The sequence below is a fragment of the Durio zibethinus genome, chromosome 16 (genome assembly GCF_047325235.1).
Source record: "Durio zibethinus cultivar Kanyao isolate XHJ-2024 chromosome 16, ASM4732523v1, whole genome shotgun sequence".
In the NCBI taxonomy this organism is placed as follows: domain Eukaryota; kingdom Viridiplantae; phylum Streptophyta; class Magnoliopsida; order Malvales; family Malvaceae; genus Durio; species Durio zibethinus.
This window is the reverse complement of record NC_143177.1, coordinates 9,601,150-9,618,417: the sequence shown is the minus strand read 5'-3', so window position 1 is coordinate 9,618,417 and position 17,268 is coordinate 9,601,150. Positions and strand designations below refer to the sequence as shown.

At 40.0% G+C, this 17,268-nt stretch overlaps 1 non-coding gene and 5 pseudogenes across 1 annotated transcript; all 6 read right to left on the bottom strand.

The window, feature by feature from the left end:
* Positions 1–319: 319 nt before the first annotated feature.
* On the bottom strand, positions 320–3,706 carry LOC149514309 (25S ribosomal RNA). The gene has a single exon (XR_016328881.1). It is a non-coding gene; the product is annotated as a 25S ribosomal RNA (ribosomal RNA).
* A 229-nt stretch (positions 3,707–3,935) lies between these two features.
* Positions 3,936–4,091, bottom strand: LOC149514308 (5.8S ribosomal RNA; annotated as a pseudogene).
* A 291-nt stretch (positions 4,092–4,382) lies between these two features.
* On the bottom strand, positions 4,383–6,186 carry LOC149514307 (18S ribosomal RNA; annotated as a pseudogene).
* A 5,256-nt stretch (positions 6,187–11,442) lies between these two features.
* On the bottom strand, positions 11,443–14,534 carry LOC149514306 (25S ribosomal RNA; annotated as a pseudogene).
* Positions 14,535–14,763: 229 nt separating this feature from the next.
* On the bottom strand, positions 14,764–14,919 carry LOC149514305 (5.8S ribosomal RNA; annotated as a pseudogene).
* Positions 14,920–15,217: 298 nt separating this feature from the next.
* Positions 15,218–17,017, bottom strand: LOC149514304 (18S ribosomal RNA; annotated as a pseudogene).
* Positions 17,018–17,268: the final 251 nt, after the last annotated feature.

Genomic DNA, 17,268 nt, shown 5'->3' with positions numbered 1-17,268 from the left:
TAGCATCTGCTGACATTGTTGGATGTGATTGTCCACATAGTAACCAAGGGCCAGATGTGATCGATGGCATTGAAGGCAACAACTTGCACTAGGGTCTAGATTGTGGCAATGGAGATTAAGGTAAGTACCTGTACTAAGGGTGAGCCCATCCTTATAACAAATATTGAGGGCATTTGGTTGCCATTTACTTAGATGCCTAATGGATGGATGTTATTGCCAAACTAAATCTATTGTAATGGGAAACACCATTCATCCCTAACCCTAAAGGGGTGCGATGCAAAAAAAATGAAGTGAGAGGGCTTTGGTGGGTGTAGGGGGGATGAATCAAAGTGACAAACGTTTGACTCTTAGTGGATCATGGCACCAAGGCCACTTTGCCACTTACAATACCCTTTCACGTATTTAAGTTTTTTACAAAGGATTCTACCCATCGCTTGATGGGAATTGAGATCCAAAGAGGCCCACAAAGATTGTCCACCATAGGGTTTGCACCTATGACGCATGCCCTTGGGGGCCATAAGCCCTACTATGGGTTAGCAATCGAGCAGAAGACATGTGTGTCACTTCTAGCCCAAATTCTAACTTAAAGGTATTTAATCACAATCTAACACATGGTAGCTTCATGCCACTGGTTTTTCAACCATGTGTGATGACCAATTGGCTGAATTAATTATTCCTCTCATACTAGGTTGAATTATTCTTACGATGCTACCATCAGTAAGGTAAACTGACCTGTCTCACGATGGTCTAGACCCAACTCACATTCCCTATTGGTAGGTGAACAATCCAAACTTGGTGAATTCTGCTTAACAATGATAGGAAGAGCCAATATCGAAGGATAAAAAAGCAACATTGTTATGAATGCCTGTCTGCCACAAGCCAATTATCCTTGTGGTAACTTTTTTGACTCTTTAGCTTTAAATTCTAAAGGTCTACAAGATCAATAGGCCATGATTTTACTATTTGTATTCATACTGGAAATTAGAATCAAATGAGCTTTTACCCTTTATTGCACATGAGATTTCTGCTCTTATTGAGCTCATCTTAGGACACTTGTGTTATCTTTTAATAGATGTGTTACCTTAGCCAAACTCCCCACCTGACAATGTCTTCCACCTAAATTGATAGATTGTAGCTAGCCTTGAGTCCAAAAGAAAGGGTCGTGAACTGCCTCTAATTCATGGAATAAGTAAAATAACATTAAAAGTAGTGATATTTCATTTTCACCTAAGGGCTCCCACTTATCCTACACCTCTCAAGTCATTTCACAAAGTTAGACTAAAGTTAAGCTCAACAAGGTCTTCTTTCATCACTAATTTTACTAAGCCTATTGCCTTGGAGTGGTTTCACTGGATAGTAGACAAGGACAATAGGAATCTCATTAATCCATTCATGCGTGTCACTATTAAGATGATAAGGCATTTGGCTAGGTTCAGAGAGTCATAGTTACTCTTGCCATTTACTCATGCTTGGTTGAATTTATTCAATTTGACATTTACAGCACTGGGTAGAAATCACATTGCATGAGCATCCATAGGGATCATCACAATGCTTTGTTTTAATTAAATAGTTGGATTCCTCTTATTCATAATAGTTTTGAGTTAACTGTTTGTCACTCGAGGAAAGCTCCCGAGGGAGCTATTCCCAATCCATCCCTCAATCAGCATACAATGACCCATTCTTATTGTAGAAGAAGCTCGAATAGTTCACCAGTAACCAATGGGTTCAAGACTGGGACCCATGTGCCTAGCCTTTAAAGCCAATCCTTTTATCGAGGTTAGAAATCCATTTTGCTAACTACTTTTGCCTACATTGTTCCATCAACTAGAGGCTGCTCACCTTGGAGACTTGATGTGGCTCTAAATATAACTGGGTGTGAATGGCCCTTGATCCTCTAAATTTTCAAAGGCCAATGAGGGTGTACCGAACATCAAGTGACACCCGATACTCTTCTAGCCACTGGACCCTACCTTCGGCTAAGTCATTTCTTAGATGGGTAGGTCATTAAATAGACAAGATAACTTTTTCCAAGGCCCCCACCAACATCTTTGAACTCTTTAATATTGTCGTAAGCTGTTGCATCTCGGTTTAAAAATTTTAACCTGATTCCATCTAAAAGCTCATGCTAGACGTACTGTCAGATAGTCTTCCCCTATCTCTTAGGATTGACTAGCCCATGTGCAAGTGCCATTCACATGGAACCTTTTCCCCTTTTCGACCTTCAAAGTTCTTATTTGAATATTTACTACTACCATCAAAATCTACATTAATAGCTGCTTTGCTTAGGCTCATGTCTTGGATTTTACGATGATCGTTATGCCCTCTTACTCATCAGGGCTTGGCCCTTGCCTTGACTCTCCAGTATGGGTCACCACTTAAGTGCCATCCATTTTCAAGGCCAGTTGATTTGACACATTAATTGTTATACATTTCTTAGCAGATTTCAACTTTCATGACCACCATCTTACTGTCTTAATCGACCAACACCCTTTGTGGGTTTTAGGTTAGCGCGTAGTTGGGCACCATAACTTGGCTTTCGATTCATCCTGCATCACTAGTTTTACTTACCAAAAATGGCCCACTTGGAGCTCTCGATTAAGTGGCACGACTTAATAAAGTAGCTGTGTCATCCTACTTATTTAAAGTTTGAAAATAGTTTGAGAGTGTTGCACCTTTGATGCCTTTAATGATTGGCTTTACCTAATAGAACTTGCTAAGGGCTCTAGCTATCTTGAAGGAAACTTTAGAAGGAACCAATTACTAGATGGTTTGATTAGTCTTTCACCCTAATACCCAAGTCAGATGAATGATTTACATGTCAGTATCGCTGCGAGCCTCCACCAAAGTTTCCTCTGGTTTTACCCTTCTCAGGCATAGTTCACCATCTTTTAGGTCCTAACAATCATGCTTGCATTCAAACCCTTCTTCTTAGAAAATCAAGGTAGGTCAGTGATGCACCCATGAAAGATCTTGCCAATCAACTTCTTTATGCCTAATGGGTTTCCTAGCCCATTGACTAAAACACATGTCAGACTCCTTGGCCCATGTTTTAAGATGGGTCGGATGGAAAGCCCATAGGCTGGCACCAAGATTACACAGGTGCTAAGGCATGCCTAGACTGTACATGCTACATTCTATGATCATGGCAATGATGCCTTTATGGGCATATCAAAAGCCTAAGCTTGGGACTCCACTACAACCTATATCTATCCACGACCAAAGCCAACTGGTGGACCAGCTTTCACCATTTAACATCTAATCAGGATGCATCATCGGCCCCGATCTGCTTACTTTTTAACAATTTCAAGCACTCTTTGACTCTCTTTTCAAAGTCCTTTTCATCTTTCCCTCATGGTACTTTTTCACTATCAGTTTCTCACTCATATTTAGCCTTGGATAGAATTTATTACTTGATTAGGGCTTTACTCCCAAACAACTTGACTTATAGACCATGCCTTATGGTATGACAGGGTCCAAGCATAATGGGGCTCTCACCTTTTCTAGTACCCTTTTCCAGGGGACTTTGTCCCATTCCATCATTGAGGACACTTCTCCATACTATAATTCAAATACCAGGGGAGCTCGATTCTCAAGATGGGCTCTTTCCAATTTGCTCACTATTACTAAGGGAATCTTAGCAAGTTTATTTTCCTTTGCTTATTAATATGCTTAAATTCAATGGGTAATCTCGCCTGACCTGAGGTTATGATGCAAGCATCGATTGAAATATGTAAGGGGTCTATAGGGTTCAGATGGACAATGAGTGCACATCACCAGAGACAAGGCATGCAATGAGCTTTACCACTGATGGTCATGGTGTTATCATTGCCAGGTACTCACTTTTGGTCTAACCATGACCGATAAGATTACACAAGGCCATGTTTTGCCCCTTCACTTGAAGCCTAATGGGCAGGGGGTTATGGGGTGATGATGCAAGACATTTAGTCAGATGTGCCATCAGCTTAATGGCCTGAAGTGCAACTTGCATTCAAAGACTCGATGGTTCATAGGATTTTACAATTCACACCAAGTATTGCATTTTACTATGTTCTTCATTGGTGTGAGAGCCAGGATATTCATTATTGAGAGTCATTTTGTTTTTTTATGACTAAAGGAGCCACGGTACTACTTGCGCATGCACTGTGAATGGGATGGTGATGGCACACATGCTATTTTTCATTTAAGTTCCATGGCATGATTTACTTCGAAGGTTTGTTATTTGGCCATGCATGATGATACCGATCATTTCATCTGCCTAGGAGGAATAACAAAGTGAAAGTCATACACACTCGGGGTCAAAAAGGGCTCAGGGCACGGAGGCATCCTTGCCTCCTCATTATTTTATTAGCATATTGATGGGTCATTCATTAAGCTGGTTTCAACAATGATCCTTTCGCAAGTTCACCTATAAAAACCTTGTTATGACTTCTACTTCTTCTAAATAATAACCTTCAGTGGACTTCTCATGATGTCAAAGGTAGTGAACTATCCTTGTCACTACAATTTGAACATTTCACCAAATCATTCAATCAGTAAGAGTAGTGAGAGGTGTATACAGAGGGCAGGAACATAGTCAACATGAGCTAATAACTCGTACTTACTAGGAATTCCTCATTGAAAACCAACAATTGCAATGATCTATCCCCATCGTAATGAAATTTCAAAGATTACTTAGGCTAATTGGCCAAGGCTATAGACTCATTAAATACATCAGTGTAGCGCATGTGTGGGCCAAAACATCTAAGGGAATCATAGACCTATTATTGCCTCAAACTTTCTTGGTCTAAGTAGCCACAGTCCCTTTAAAAAGCTAACCATGAAGGATCACCTCCGCGTAGCTAGTTAGCAAGCTAAAGTCTTGTTAATTAATGGAATTAACTAGAAAAATTACTCCACCAACTAAAAACGACCATACACCACCACCCATAGAATCAGGAAAGAGCTCTCAGTATGTCAATGCCTACTATGTCTAGATATGGGAAGTTTCCTTGTATTGTGTCAAATTAAGCCATAGGCTCCACTTTTGGTGGTGTGCTTCCATCAATTCATTTAAGTTTTAGCCTTGTGACCATACTCCTTCAAGAACCCAAAAACTTTGATTTCTCATAGGATGCAATGGAGTCGTAAAAGTAACATCCGCCAATCCTGGTCAATAGCATCTATGGTTGAGACTAGGATGATATCCGATCATCTTCAAGCCCCCAACTTTTATTCTTGATTAATGAAAACATCCTTGGTAAATGCTTTCACAATTGTTCATCTTTCATAAATCCAAGAATTTCACCTCTGACTATGAAATATGAATGCCCTTTATTGTCTTTGTTAATCATTATTACAATCCTGAGGGCTAACATAATAGGACCAAAATCCTGTGATTTTATCCTATGCTAATGTATACAAGCATAGGCCTGCTTTAAGCACTCTAATTTCTTCAAAGTAACAGTGCTTGAGGAATGACTTGGCTAGTTAAGGCCATGAGCACATTATTGATAGTAGGAATGAGTAGACCGATGCTCATTGTAAGATGTACTGGACAACCCAACCCCTGTTCCATCCATGAGCTTTTTAACTATAACAACTTAAATATATGCTATTAGAGCTGGAATTATTGTAGCTGCTAGCACCAAACTTGCCCTCTAATGGATTCTTATTAAGGGGTTTAGATTATACTCATTCTATTTACCAGACTCATAGAGCTCGATATTATTATTTATTTTGACTACTTCTCCATGCCAAGATTGGGTAATTTGCATGCCTGTTGCCCTCCATGGATGTGGTAGCTATCTCTCAGGCTCCCTATTTGCAATAAAACCCTAATTCTCCATCACCCATCACCACTATAGTAGGCTATTACCCTACCATCGAAAGTTAATAGGGCAAAAATTTAAATGATGCATCACCAAATTAAAAGCTATGCGTCTATCGAGTTATCATGAATCATTAGAGTAATGGGCAAAGCCCATGTTGACCTTTTATCTAATAAATGCATCCCATCTAGAAGTTTGGGTTTGTTGCATGTATTAGTTCTAGAATTACTATGGCTATTTGAGTAGTAGATACCATCAAACAAATTGTACCTGATTTAATGAGCCATTTGTAATTTTGCCATCTAAATTAGTTTAAACTTACACAAGCATAGCTTAATCTTTAAGGCAAGCAATGACTATTGGCAGGATCAACCAGGTAGGATTCCTTTAGGATGTTGGCACCACATGGGCCCAACACATTGACTAAGTGATGGAGAAAGCCAACATGAAGCATGAGCATTATGCGTGTCGAGCACATAAAATGCATAGCATCGAATGAACAAGGGTCAAGGGCCTACACCCATAAAATGTTCTACATCTAAAAGCATGATAAAACAATAATGCACCACTGTGTACACAAGGATTTGGGTAGCACACTTATAACACGGGGCATAATTGAGGTCCAACCTTAGCCTTTAAAGACATAAGGCGAATGAAAGATGGTAAGATAGCAATTTCGGTATGTAGCACAAGATCCTAATCATACCTTTAAGCTACAATAACCATATAGGGGAAGATTGAAGAGGATGATGGGTGGACAGTTCAATCCATGGAGACTACCAATACCACAATTATAGCACTACTCATGCTTATTGTGTACAAGTGGCAACATCCATGCACATCGATCCATAACCCACTCAATTGATTACTCAACGAGCAAGTGAAAAAAATGATGCACGAGGCCATGCCATAACCACTTGGTAAGGGAAAAATGCAAGCAAGGGCCATGAGACTGCTTTTGCTATCCAACAGGCAATAATGGTACAACACCACCAATACTTGGTTTGGCCTGGCCTGTACAAGCAAACTTTGCTATTACCACTTCAAGGAGACATTACTCGATTCAAAGACTTATTCCTAGGGTCTTGGGTAGCATTGACTTCATGCACAAACTTAGTCATGCCAAGGCATTTTTAGGGTCAATGAGAAGGGACCATGAGATTGCCAAATACCCAAGAGACTTGGCCAGACCAAGCCTATGCCTTCAGCTTTTACTTGCACCACCCTCGGGAGCCATTGCCTGATTTAAAAACTTGGTCTTAGGGTATGAGGCAGCATCAGTTGTAGACATGGGCTTGAGCTTGACTTTTTCATAGTGCACACCAATCGGTTAAGGCTATGGGCTTTTACGGGTCATTGGAGCAACCAATATCTAGACAACATGGCCAAAAGGCATGCACGACTTAGATTTTGCTCCAAAGACATTGCTAACAATGTACACAATGAGAGGCTAATCACACACACCTATTACCTTCGTGGGGGGGAGAGGGGGCACCTGGACAACCAACGCTTAAAGAGCATATGAGATTTTATAGATATGCTAGTAGTAGACATTAAAGTGTTTGAAATGGGGATGCTTTTTTCAAATGGGCATATCTCACACCAAAGGTCTACAGGTGCCAGTGGTGGTCAAGGCATGTACCTACACCAAGGCCTAGTATATGTCAATGGTGTGCCTGTAATAAGGGCTAGCATGTGCTGATACTGTTTAAGGTAACTGCTCGTATGAAGGGCCATTTTCTTCTATTACAAATTGAGGCATGTGCCCACAACAAAGGCCAGCATATGTCGATGGTGATTGAGGTAAGTGCCATACTAAAAGCCAATTTTTATCAATGGTGGTTGAGGTAAATGCCCATACTAAAGGCCAACTTGTGTCAATGATGGTCGAGGCATGTGCTCGCACCATGTGCCAGCATGTGTTGATGATGGTCGAGGCTTTAGCCAAAGTTTGATTCTAGATGTTGCATACATTAGGCTTGGACATGTGTTGATGCCACATTTTTTTGCCTAGGGCACCATCACTAGAGAACATGATTGGTAGCATTAGGGGTTTTGACGATTTGGCAAGGGGGCTAGGGGTGTGCATGCATAATATGTGATAGGTATTGGTCCTTGGCCTTTATATTGGCTCTCTATCCCCTAAACAACCTTAACTACTCACACCTCCTTAAAGAGCATAAGAGCTTTTACAAGTTTATAGCCAAAGCCATTCAAGTGTTTGAAATAAGGACTCTTTTTTTTTCAAATGGCCACAAAATCTTCTACACCTTGACTTTTTAGCTGAATTTTTTCATGGACACAAAAAAAAATTCAAGAATCACATATACCAAATTTGGGGCCAAAACTCATTCTAAAAAAATTTCAAAAAAATCCCTAACTACAAAAAATTTTGAAAATTATGAAAAGTAGAAAATGAGTCATTTTGCCATGAAAGTTTACATGAAGGCTTAGAGGACTGTTATATGAATTTACAAGCCATAACAATGGCATTAGTAGGGTAGAAATATGAAAATGTGCCTGAACCCACCTATTGCCTAGTCATGGTACGCATGGTACATGGCTTAGGCCCAGGATACCCTCACGTGGTACACGACCCAGCATGTGCCAATGATGTTCGAGGGAACTACCCACATAAAGGGCCAGCATGTACCAAGACCAAACACCAACATGTCTTGATGATGGTATAAGCATTTGTATGTGTCATGGCTCACATGCTGGTGTAGGCCTAGACATTCTTTTCAAGTCGAGGAGTAGTTTTGATTCTAGGGGGACAAGGTCTGATAGCTAGGGGAACTAGCCTTTGAGGGCTATTGGAGGCCCAGATCATCAGAAACTAGCCTAAAATAGTGGTATTAGCAATAGTGAAGACTTGAAAGGCTCAGGCATGGTGTTTAGGTTTGACAGAATTGTGCCAGCCCCAGGTGCGAGCACTGGTGAGCACTTATATGAACTTACAAGCCACAAAAATGGCATTGGCATGGAAGAAATATGAAAATATGCTTAAACCCACCCATTGCCTGGGCATCGTATGCGTGGTGCATAGCCTAAGCTTAGGATACCCTCGTATGGTGCACAGCCTAGCATGTGCCAATAGTGTTTAAGGGAACTAACCACATAAAAGGTTAGCATGTGTCAATGATGGTCGAAGCATATACCAAGACTGAGGGCCAACTTGTCTCGAAGGAGGTTGAGGCATATGCATGTGTCACGATCTGCAAGTTGGTTCAAGCTTAGAGGTTCTCGCCAAGTTAAGGAGTAGCTCCGATTCTAGGGGTCAAATAGCCAAGGGGACCAGGCCTTAAGGCCTAGTAGAGGCTTAAATCATGGGGAACTAGCCCAAAACAATGATATTGGTAGTGATGAAGACTCCAAAGGCTCAAGCACAGTGTTTTGGAGAAAATACTAAGTTAGGAAAATCCTAAAAAGGGAATTTCCTTAATTAGATTGCAACTATTCTTGATTTACTTAAAGGTCTAACCTAGATCTTGAAAAATGAATTTAGTGGAAGAATGGATGAAGCTAATCTAAATAGTGAAGCTTAATACATTCTCTCTAAATTAAAACTTTGTAACATCAGAAACCTTGATGATTACTCAAAAAAATATATGAGTGAATATCAAAAATTGGATGAAGAATGTTTAGCATTTTGGAAAGAACAATATTTCCATAAACTTCCCTCACCATGGGATGAATTATTTTACTTAGAATTATGGATAAAAAAGTCTAGTAATTCAAGTAGTACTTCTAATAATATTGCTTTATACAACACTCTTGGCAATAGAGTTAATTATATTCAAAAACAAGTTATAAAAAACTGTCTTAAACAAAAGGCAGCAAAATAAGTCAAAAGCAACCTTAGTGAGAAACAATGCACTAAGATTTTGGAAAATGAATTCAAATTTGGCTATAACCACAGACCAAAAATTATTTTCAAAAAAACAAAAATCATTGATATATTATGAGAAAATGGAAACCTAAAAACAAGGTTACCAAAGGAAATAAAATTGTTTTTAGAAGAAAACCTTCTAATAAACAAAAATGCAAATGATTTATTTGTGATGAACTAGGTTATATTGCACCAAACTGTCCAAAAAAAAGCAAGAGTGCAAAAAAGGTTATCAAAACTCTTGAACAATGAGATTTAGAAATTTGTTTTGAAAAAGATTTATCTGATGAAGAAATCTTTTTATGAACTAATTTCTAAATCAGAGTTGGATAGTTCTGATAGAGAAAAAGAATATATTTTTATGATAAATACTTCATCTAATCAAGATGTTGTATCAAAAACATCTTTTGTTACTAATTGGTAGAATTGAGCTAGCACTAGGTGCCGATGTTGGTGAGCATTATATGAATTCACAAGCCATAAAAATGGCATTAGCATGGCAAAAATATGAAGATGTGCCTGAACCTACCTACTACCTAGTCGTGGTACACATGATGCATGGCCTGGGCCTAGGATACCCTAGCATGGTGCATGGCCTAACATGTGTTGATGGTGTTCGAGGGAACTACCCGCACAAAGTGCTAGCATGTGCTGATGGTGGTCAAAGCATGTGCCAAGACTAAAGGCTAACATGTCTTGACGGTGGTTAAGGCATGTGCATGTGTCACGATCTACATGCTAGTCTAGGCCTAGCGGTTCTCTCCGAGTTAAGGAGCAATTCTAGTTTTAGGGGGATAGGATTCGACAGCCATGGAGACCAGGACTTGAGGCCTACTAGAGGCTTAGGTAATAGGGAACTAGCCCAAAATAGAGGTATGGGTAATGATCAAGTCTCTAGAGGTTCAAGCATGGTGTTCAGATTTGATATAATTGAACCAGGCTTAGGTGTGGCTGCTGATGAGCACTTATATGAATTTACAAGCCATAAAAATACCACTTACATGGTAGAAATATGAACATGTGCTAAACCCACCTGCTATCCGATCATGGTGTGCATGGTGCATGGTGCATGGCTTGAGCCTAGGATATCCTCGTGTTGTGCACGGCCCAACATACGCTGATGTCATTCAAGGGAATTGCCCGTATAATGGGCTAACATGTACCGATGGTGGTTGAAGCATGTGCTAAGACCAAGGGACAACATGTCCTAATAATGGTCAAGGCATGCACATGTATCACATTTTGCAAGATGGTCCGAGCTTAAGGGTTCTATTAGAGTTGAGAAGTAGTTCCAATTCTTGTAAGATAGGGTTCGATAGCTAGAAAGACTAGGCCTTGAGGCCTACTACAGGCTCAGGTCATAGTAGAATCCTTGTGCTAGTGGTTGAGGTAATTGCCCATTCAAACATTACTAGTATTTGGAGATAGTGTCCAAGGCAACATCTCGCAAAAAGGGGTTAGCATTTACTGATGGTGTCTAAGGCAAGAATGGGCCAACACTTTCCCATAGTGTTGGTTGCAATTACCCATGAAGCAACTAAGGGCCAAATGCGATCTATGGCATTCGAGGTAGCAACTCACACCAGGTGCTAATGTGTGTTGATAGAGATTGAGGCAAGTGCCCACACTAAGGGTGAGCTCATCCTATAACAAATATTGAGGGCATTTGGTTGCCGTTTACTTGGATGCCTAAAAGGTGCGGTGTATAAAAATTTGGAAAGGCTTTAGTAGGTGTGGGGGAGAGTAAGAAATCAAAGCGACAAAGGGCTAAATCTCAATGGATCATGGTAGCAATGCCACTCTACCACTTACAATACTCTATCACATATTTAAGTCATCTACAAAGGATTCTACCAGCCGTTCAGTGGCAATTGAGCTCAAAGAGGCCTAAGCAGCTTGTCCACTATGGGGGCTGCACCTACGACACATGCCCTTATTGGTGGGTGAACAATCCAACACTTGATGAATTTTATTTCACAATGATCGAAAGAGTCGACATCGAATGATCAAAAAGCAATGTCGGTATGAGCACTTGGCTACCACTAGCTAGTTATCCTTGTGGTAGCTTTTCTAACACCTTTAGCTTCAATTTTTAAAGGTTTAAAGATTAATACGCCATGTCTTTATGGTTCGTATTCATACTGGAAATCAAAATCAAATGATCTTTTACCCTTTTGTTTCACATGAAATTTCTATTATTGTTGAGCTCATTTTAGGACACCTATATTATCTTTTAATAGATGTACTACCCTAGCCAAACTCTCCACCTAACAATGTCTTTCACTCGGATTGATTGACCAAGTTGAGTTTGGGTCCAAAAAAAAGGGTCGTGCCCTGCCTCTGATTTATGGAATAAGTAAAATAATGTTAAAAGTTGTGATGTTTCAATTTTGCTTGAGGGCTCCCACTTATTCTACGCCTCTCAAGTTATTTCACAAAGTCAAACTAAAGTCAAGCTCAATAGGGTCTTCTTTCCTCATTGATTCTGCCAAGCCCATTCCCTTGGCTATGGTTTCACTGAAAAGTAGATAGGGATAATGGGAATCTTATTAATCCATTCATGCGCATCACTAATTAGATGATAAGGCATTTGGCTACCTTAAGAGAGTCATAGTTACTCCCACCATTTACCTGCTCTTGGTTGAATTTCTTCACTTTAACATTTAGGGCACTGGATAGAAATCACATTGCATGAGTATCCATAAGGACCTTTGCAATGCTTTGTTTTAATTAAATAGTTAGATTCCCCTTATCTGTACTAGTTTTGACTCGACTGTTCATTGCTTGGGAAAGGCCCCCATGGGAGCTATTCCTAGTTTGCCCTCTAGTCAACACACGGTGACCCACTCTTACTGTGAAAGTAGCTCAAGCACTGCACCAATAGCTGATGGGTTTAAGACTAAGACCCCCGTGTGTAGCCCTCAAAGCCAATCCTTTTCTTGAGGTTACAGATCCTTTTTGCCAACTTCTCTTGCCTACATTATTCCATCAACCATAGGCTATTCACCTTGGAGAACTAATGTAGTTATGAGTATGAACGAATGTAAATGACACTCAGTCTTTTGGATTTTCAAGGGCTATAAGGGCTGTACCTAACATCATGCAACATGTGGTGCTCTTCTGACCGCTTGACCCCACCTCTAATTGAGTAATTTCTAGAGTAGGTAGGTTGTTAAACAGAAAATATAACTCTTCTCGAGGCCCTCACCAATGTCTCTAGACTCTTTAATGTTATTGTCAGCCATTACATCTTGGTTTAGGAATTTTAAACCAATTCCTTTTTGAAGCTCAAGCTGGATGCACTGTGGGATGGGCTTCCTTTATATCTTAGGATTGACTAACACATGTGCAAGTGCCATTCATATGGAAACTTTCCCCTTTTTAGCCTTCAAAGTTCTTATTTGAATATTTGCCAATGATTACTTTGCCCAAGCTCGCACCTGAGGTTTTATGGCGATTATTGTGCTCTCCTACTCATCGAGGCTTGGCCCTTACCCTGACGACTGGGTATGGTTCTCACACTTGAGCACCATCCATTTTTAAGGTTAATTGATTTGGCAGGTGAGTTATTACACACCCCTTAGTGGATTTCAACTTCATGACCATCATCATGCTATCTTAATCGACCAACACCCTTTGTAGGTTTTAGTTTAGCATGTAGTAGGGCACCATAACCTAGCTTTCGGTTCATCTTGCATCACCAATTTTGCTTACCAAAAATGGCCTACTTGGGGCTTTTGATTCTATGGCATAGCTCAATGAAGAAGTCGTGCCATCCTACCTATTTAAAATTTGTAAATAAGTTAAGGGCATTGTGCCCCTAATGCCTCTAATCAATGGCTTTACCTGATAGAACTCTTTAAGATCTTTAGCTATCCTAAGGGAAACTTTGGAGGGAACTAGCTACTAAATGCTTTGATTAGTCTTTCACTCTTATGCCCAAGTCAAACAAACAATTTGCATGTTAGTATCACTACAAGCCTCCACCAAAGTTTCCTCTAGCTTCACCCTACTCAATCATAGTTCAACATCATTTAGGTCTCGACAAGCATGCTTGCACTCAAACCTTTCTCAAAAGATCAAGGTTGGTTGGCATTGCACTTGTGAGGGATCCTGCTAATCAACTTCCTTGCACCTTACAGGTTTCTTAGCTCGTTGACTTCATACATGTCAAACTCATTGGTCCGTGTTTCAAGATAGGGAGCTCGTAGGCTGATGTAAAGAGCAAGAAGGTGTCGAGGCATGCTAAAATAGTGAATGGTACATTTCAAGATCATGGCAATGATGTCTCCCCTAGCATATTGAATGCTTGAGCTTGGGGTACCTCTGTGACTCGCATTGGTCCTTAGCTCGAACCAATCAATAGATCGGCTCTCACCATTCCACATTCGATCGAGCCATATCACTAGCCCCTATTTGCTTTTCTCCTAACAATTTCAAGCACTATTTGACTTTATTTTCAAAGTCTTTTTCATCTTTCCTTTATGGTACTTGTTCACTATTAGTCTCTTGCTCATATTTAACCTTGGACAAAATTTACTACCTGATTGGGGCTGCATTCCCTAATAACCTAACTTGCAGATGGTGGCTCATAGTGTAATAGGGCTAGGCATAACAAGGCTCTCACCCTCTCTGGCACCCCTTTCTAGGGGACTTGGTTCTAATCTGCCACTAAAGATGATTCTCTATACAACAATTCCGATGTTGAGGGTGCTTGATTCTCAAGCTGGGCTTTTTTTGGTTTGCTCACCGTTACTAGGGGAATCTTAGTAAGTTATTTTTCCTCTACTTATTGATATGCTTAAACTCAGTGGGTAATCCCACCTGACTTAGGGTCATGATGCAAACATGATCAAGCCATACGGGGGGTCTAATGGGGTTTGGATGGAAAACAAGCATGCATCACCAGAGATAAGGCATGCAGTGAGCTTTACCACTGACTATCACAATGATATCATTGATGGGGGCTCACTTTTAGGCCAACCATGATTGATGAGATCATAGGAGGTAATCTGCCACCATCTCACCTAAAGTTTGATGAGTAAGGGGTTAGGGGGTGACAATGGATGACACCTAGGCTGACCTGCCTTTGACCTAATGACTTAGGGTGTAACTTGTTTTTAAAGACTCGATGGTTTGTGAGATTATGCAATTCACATAAAGTATTGCATTTTACTATGTTCTTCATTAATGCTAGAGCTGAGATATTCGATGTCAAGAGACATTTTGGTTTTTCATGACAAAAGGAGCCACGGTGCTACCAGAACACTAATCATAAATATGATGGCAATGGCAGTTATGCACTTTTTCATTTTAGTTTCTTAGTGTGATTCATGCCAGGGGTTTATTATATGGCTACAGGCAACAATGCTGATTGTTTCATCCACCTGATAGGTGGAACGAAGTAGCTATTACACATGCTCAAGGCTAGAAGGGGCTCGGGGCTCAAGGCATGGATGTACCCTCGCCCCCTTGGTGTTTTGTTAATGCATTTGTAGGTCATTTGGTGAGCTAGCTTCGACAATGATCCTTTCATATATAGAAACTTTATTACAACTTCTCTTTCCTCTAAATATAAGGTTCAGTGGACTTCTTGCAATGTCACAGGCAGCGAACTATCCATGTTACCATGATTCGAACACTTCACCAGACTATTCAATTGGTTGGAGTGATGAGCAGTGTGTACAAAGGGCAAGGATGTAGTCAGTACAAGCTGATGATGACTTGTGCATACTAGGAATTCCTCGTTGAAGACTAACAGTTGCAATGATCGATCCCTATTATAATGAAATTTCAAAGATTACCCAAGCCTGTCGGCCAAGGCTATGGACTCCTTGAATACATTAGAGCAGTGCACATGTAGCCCAGAACATCTAAGGTCATAACAGACCTATTATTGCCTCAAACTTCCTTAGCTTAAGTAGCCATAATCTCTCTAAAAAGCTAGCCATGAAGTATCACCTTCGCATAGCTAGTTAGCAAGCTGAGGTTTCATTAGTTAACAAAATTATCTAGACAAATTGCTCCACCAACTAAGAATAGCCATGCACCACCACCAATAGAATCAAGAAAAAGGTCTCAGTCTGCCAATCCTTACTATGTCTAGACCTAGTAAGTTTTCTCATGTTGTGTCAATTTAAGCCATAGGCTTCACTCCTAGTTGTGCCCTTCCATCAATTCTTTTAAGTTTCAACCTTGCGACCCTACTCCCTTTGGAACCCAAAGACTTTGAATTCTAATAAAGAGCCAATGGAGTCCTAAAAGTAACATCCGTCAATCCTTGGTCAGCATCATTTATGGTTGAGACTAGGATAGTATTTGATCATCTTTGAGCCCCCAACTTTTATTCTTGATTAATGTAAACATCCTTGGCAAATGCTTTCGCAATTGTTCATCATTCATAAATCTAAGAATTTTACCTTTGACTATGTAATATGAATGCCTCCAACTGCCTCTATTAATCATTACTCTTATCCCGAATGCCAATACAATAAGACCAAAATTGTATGATGTTATCCCATGATAATGTATACAAGTGTAGGCCTACTTTGAGCACTCTAATTTCTTCAAAATAATAGTGTCAGAGGAACGACCTGGCTAGTTAAGGCAAAGAGCACATTGTTGATAGTAGAGATGAGTAGACTAGTGCTCACCGTTAGGTAAATTGGATAACCCAACCCTAGTTCCAACTACAAGGTTTTTAACTATAACAACTTAAATATATGCTATTAAAGTTGGAATTACCATGGTTGCTAGTGCCAGACTTGCCCTTAAATGGATCCTTGCTAAGGGATTTAGATTGTATTCATTCCAATTACCAAACTCATAGAGCCCGGTATTTTATTTATTGTCACTACCTTATCATGTCAGGATTGGGTAATTTACGCTCCTAATGGCTTCCTTAGATGTGATAGCCATTTCTTAGGCTCTTTTTTTATAATCAAACCCTAATTCTCCATCATCCATACCATTATAATAGGCCACTATCCTCCCATCAAAAGTTGATAGGGCAAAAATTTGAATGATGCATTACCAGTTCAAAGGTCATGCGATCCATCGAGTTATCATGAATAATTAGAGCAATGGGTAAAGCCCACATTGACTTTTTATCTAATAAATGTATCCCTTCCAAAAGTTGGGGTTTGTTTCACATATTAGCTTTAGAATTATTATGGTTATCCAAGTAATAGATACCATCAAACAAACTATAACTAATTTAATGAGCCATTCATAGTTTCACCATCTTAATTTGTTGATACTTACACATGCATAGCTTAATCTTTGAGACAAGCATATAACTACTCGCAGGATCAACTAGGTAGCATTTCTTTGGGATGTTGGCACTACAAAGGCCTCAAACACACCGATTGAAGGACTAAGAGAGCCAACATGAAGCACAAGCATCGTACGTGTCGAGCACATAAAATGCATAGCATTGGACAAACAAGGGCCAAGGGCTTGCACCCACAAAACATTTCGCATTCAAGAGCATGACCAAACATTGGTGTATTGATGTGGCCACAGGGTTTTGGTTGGCACACTTGGGACACAGAGCATGATTAATATCTGACC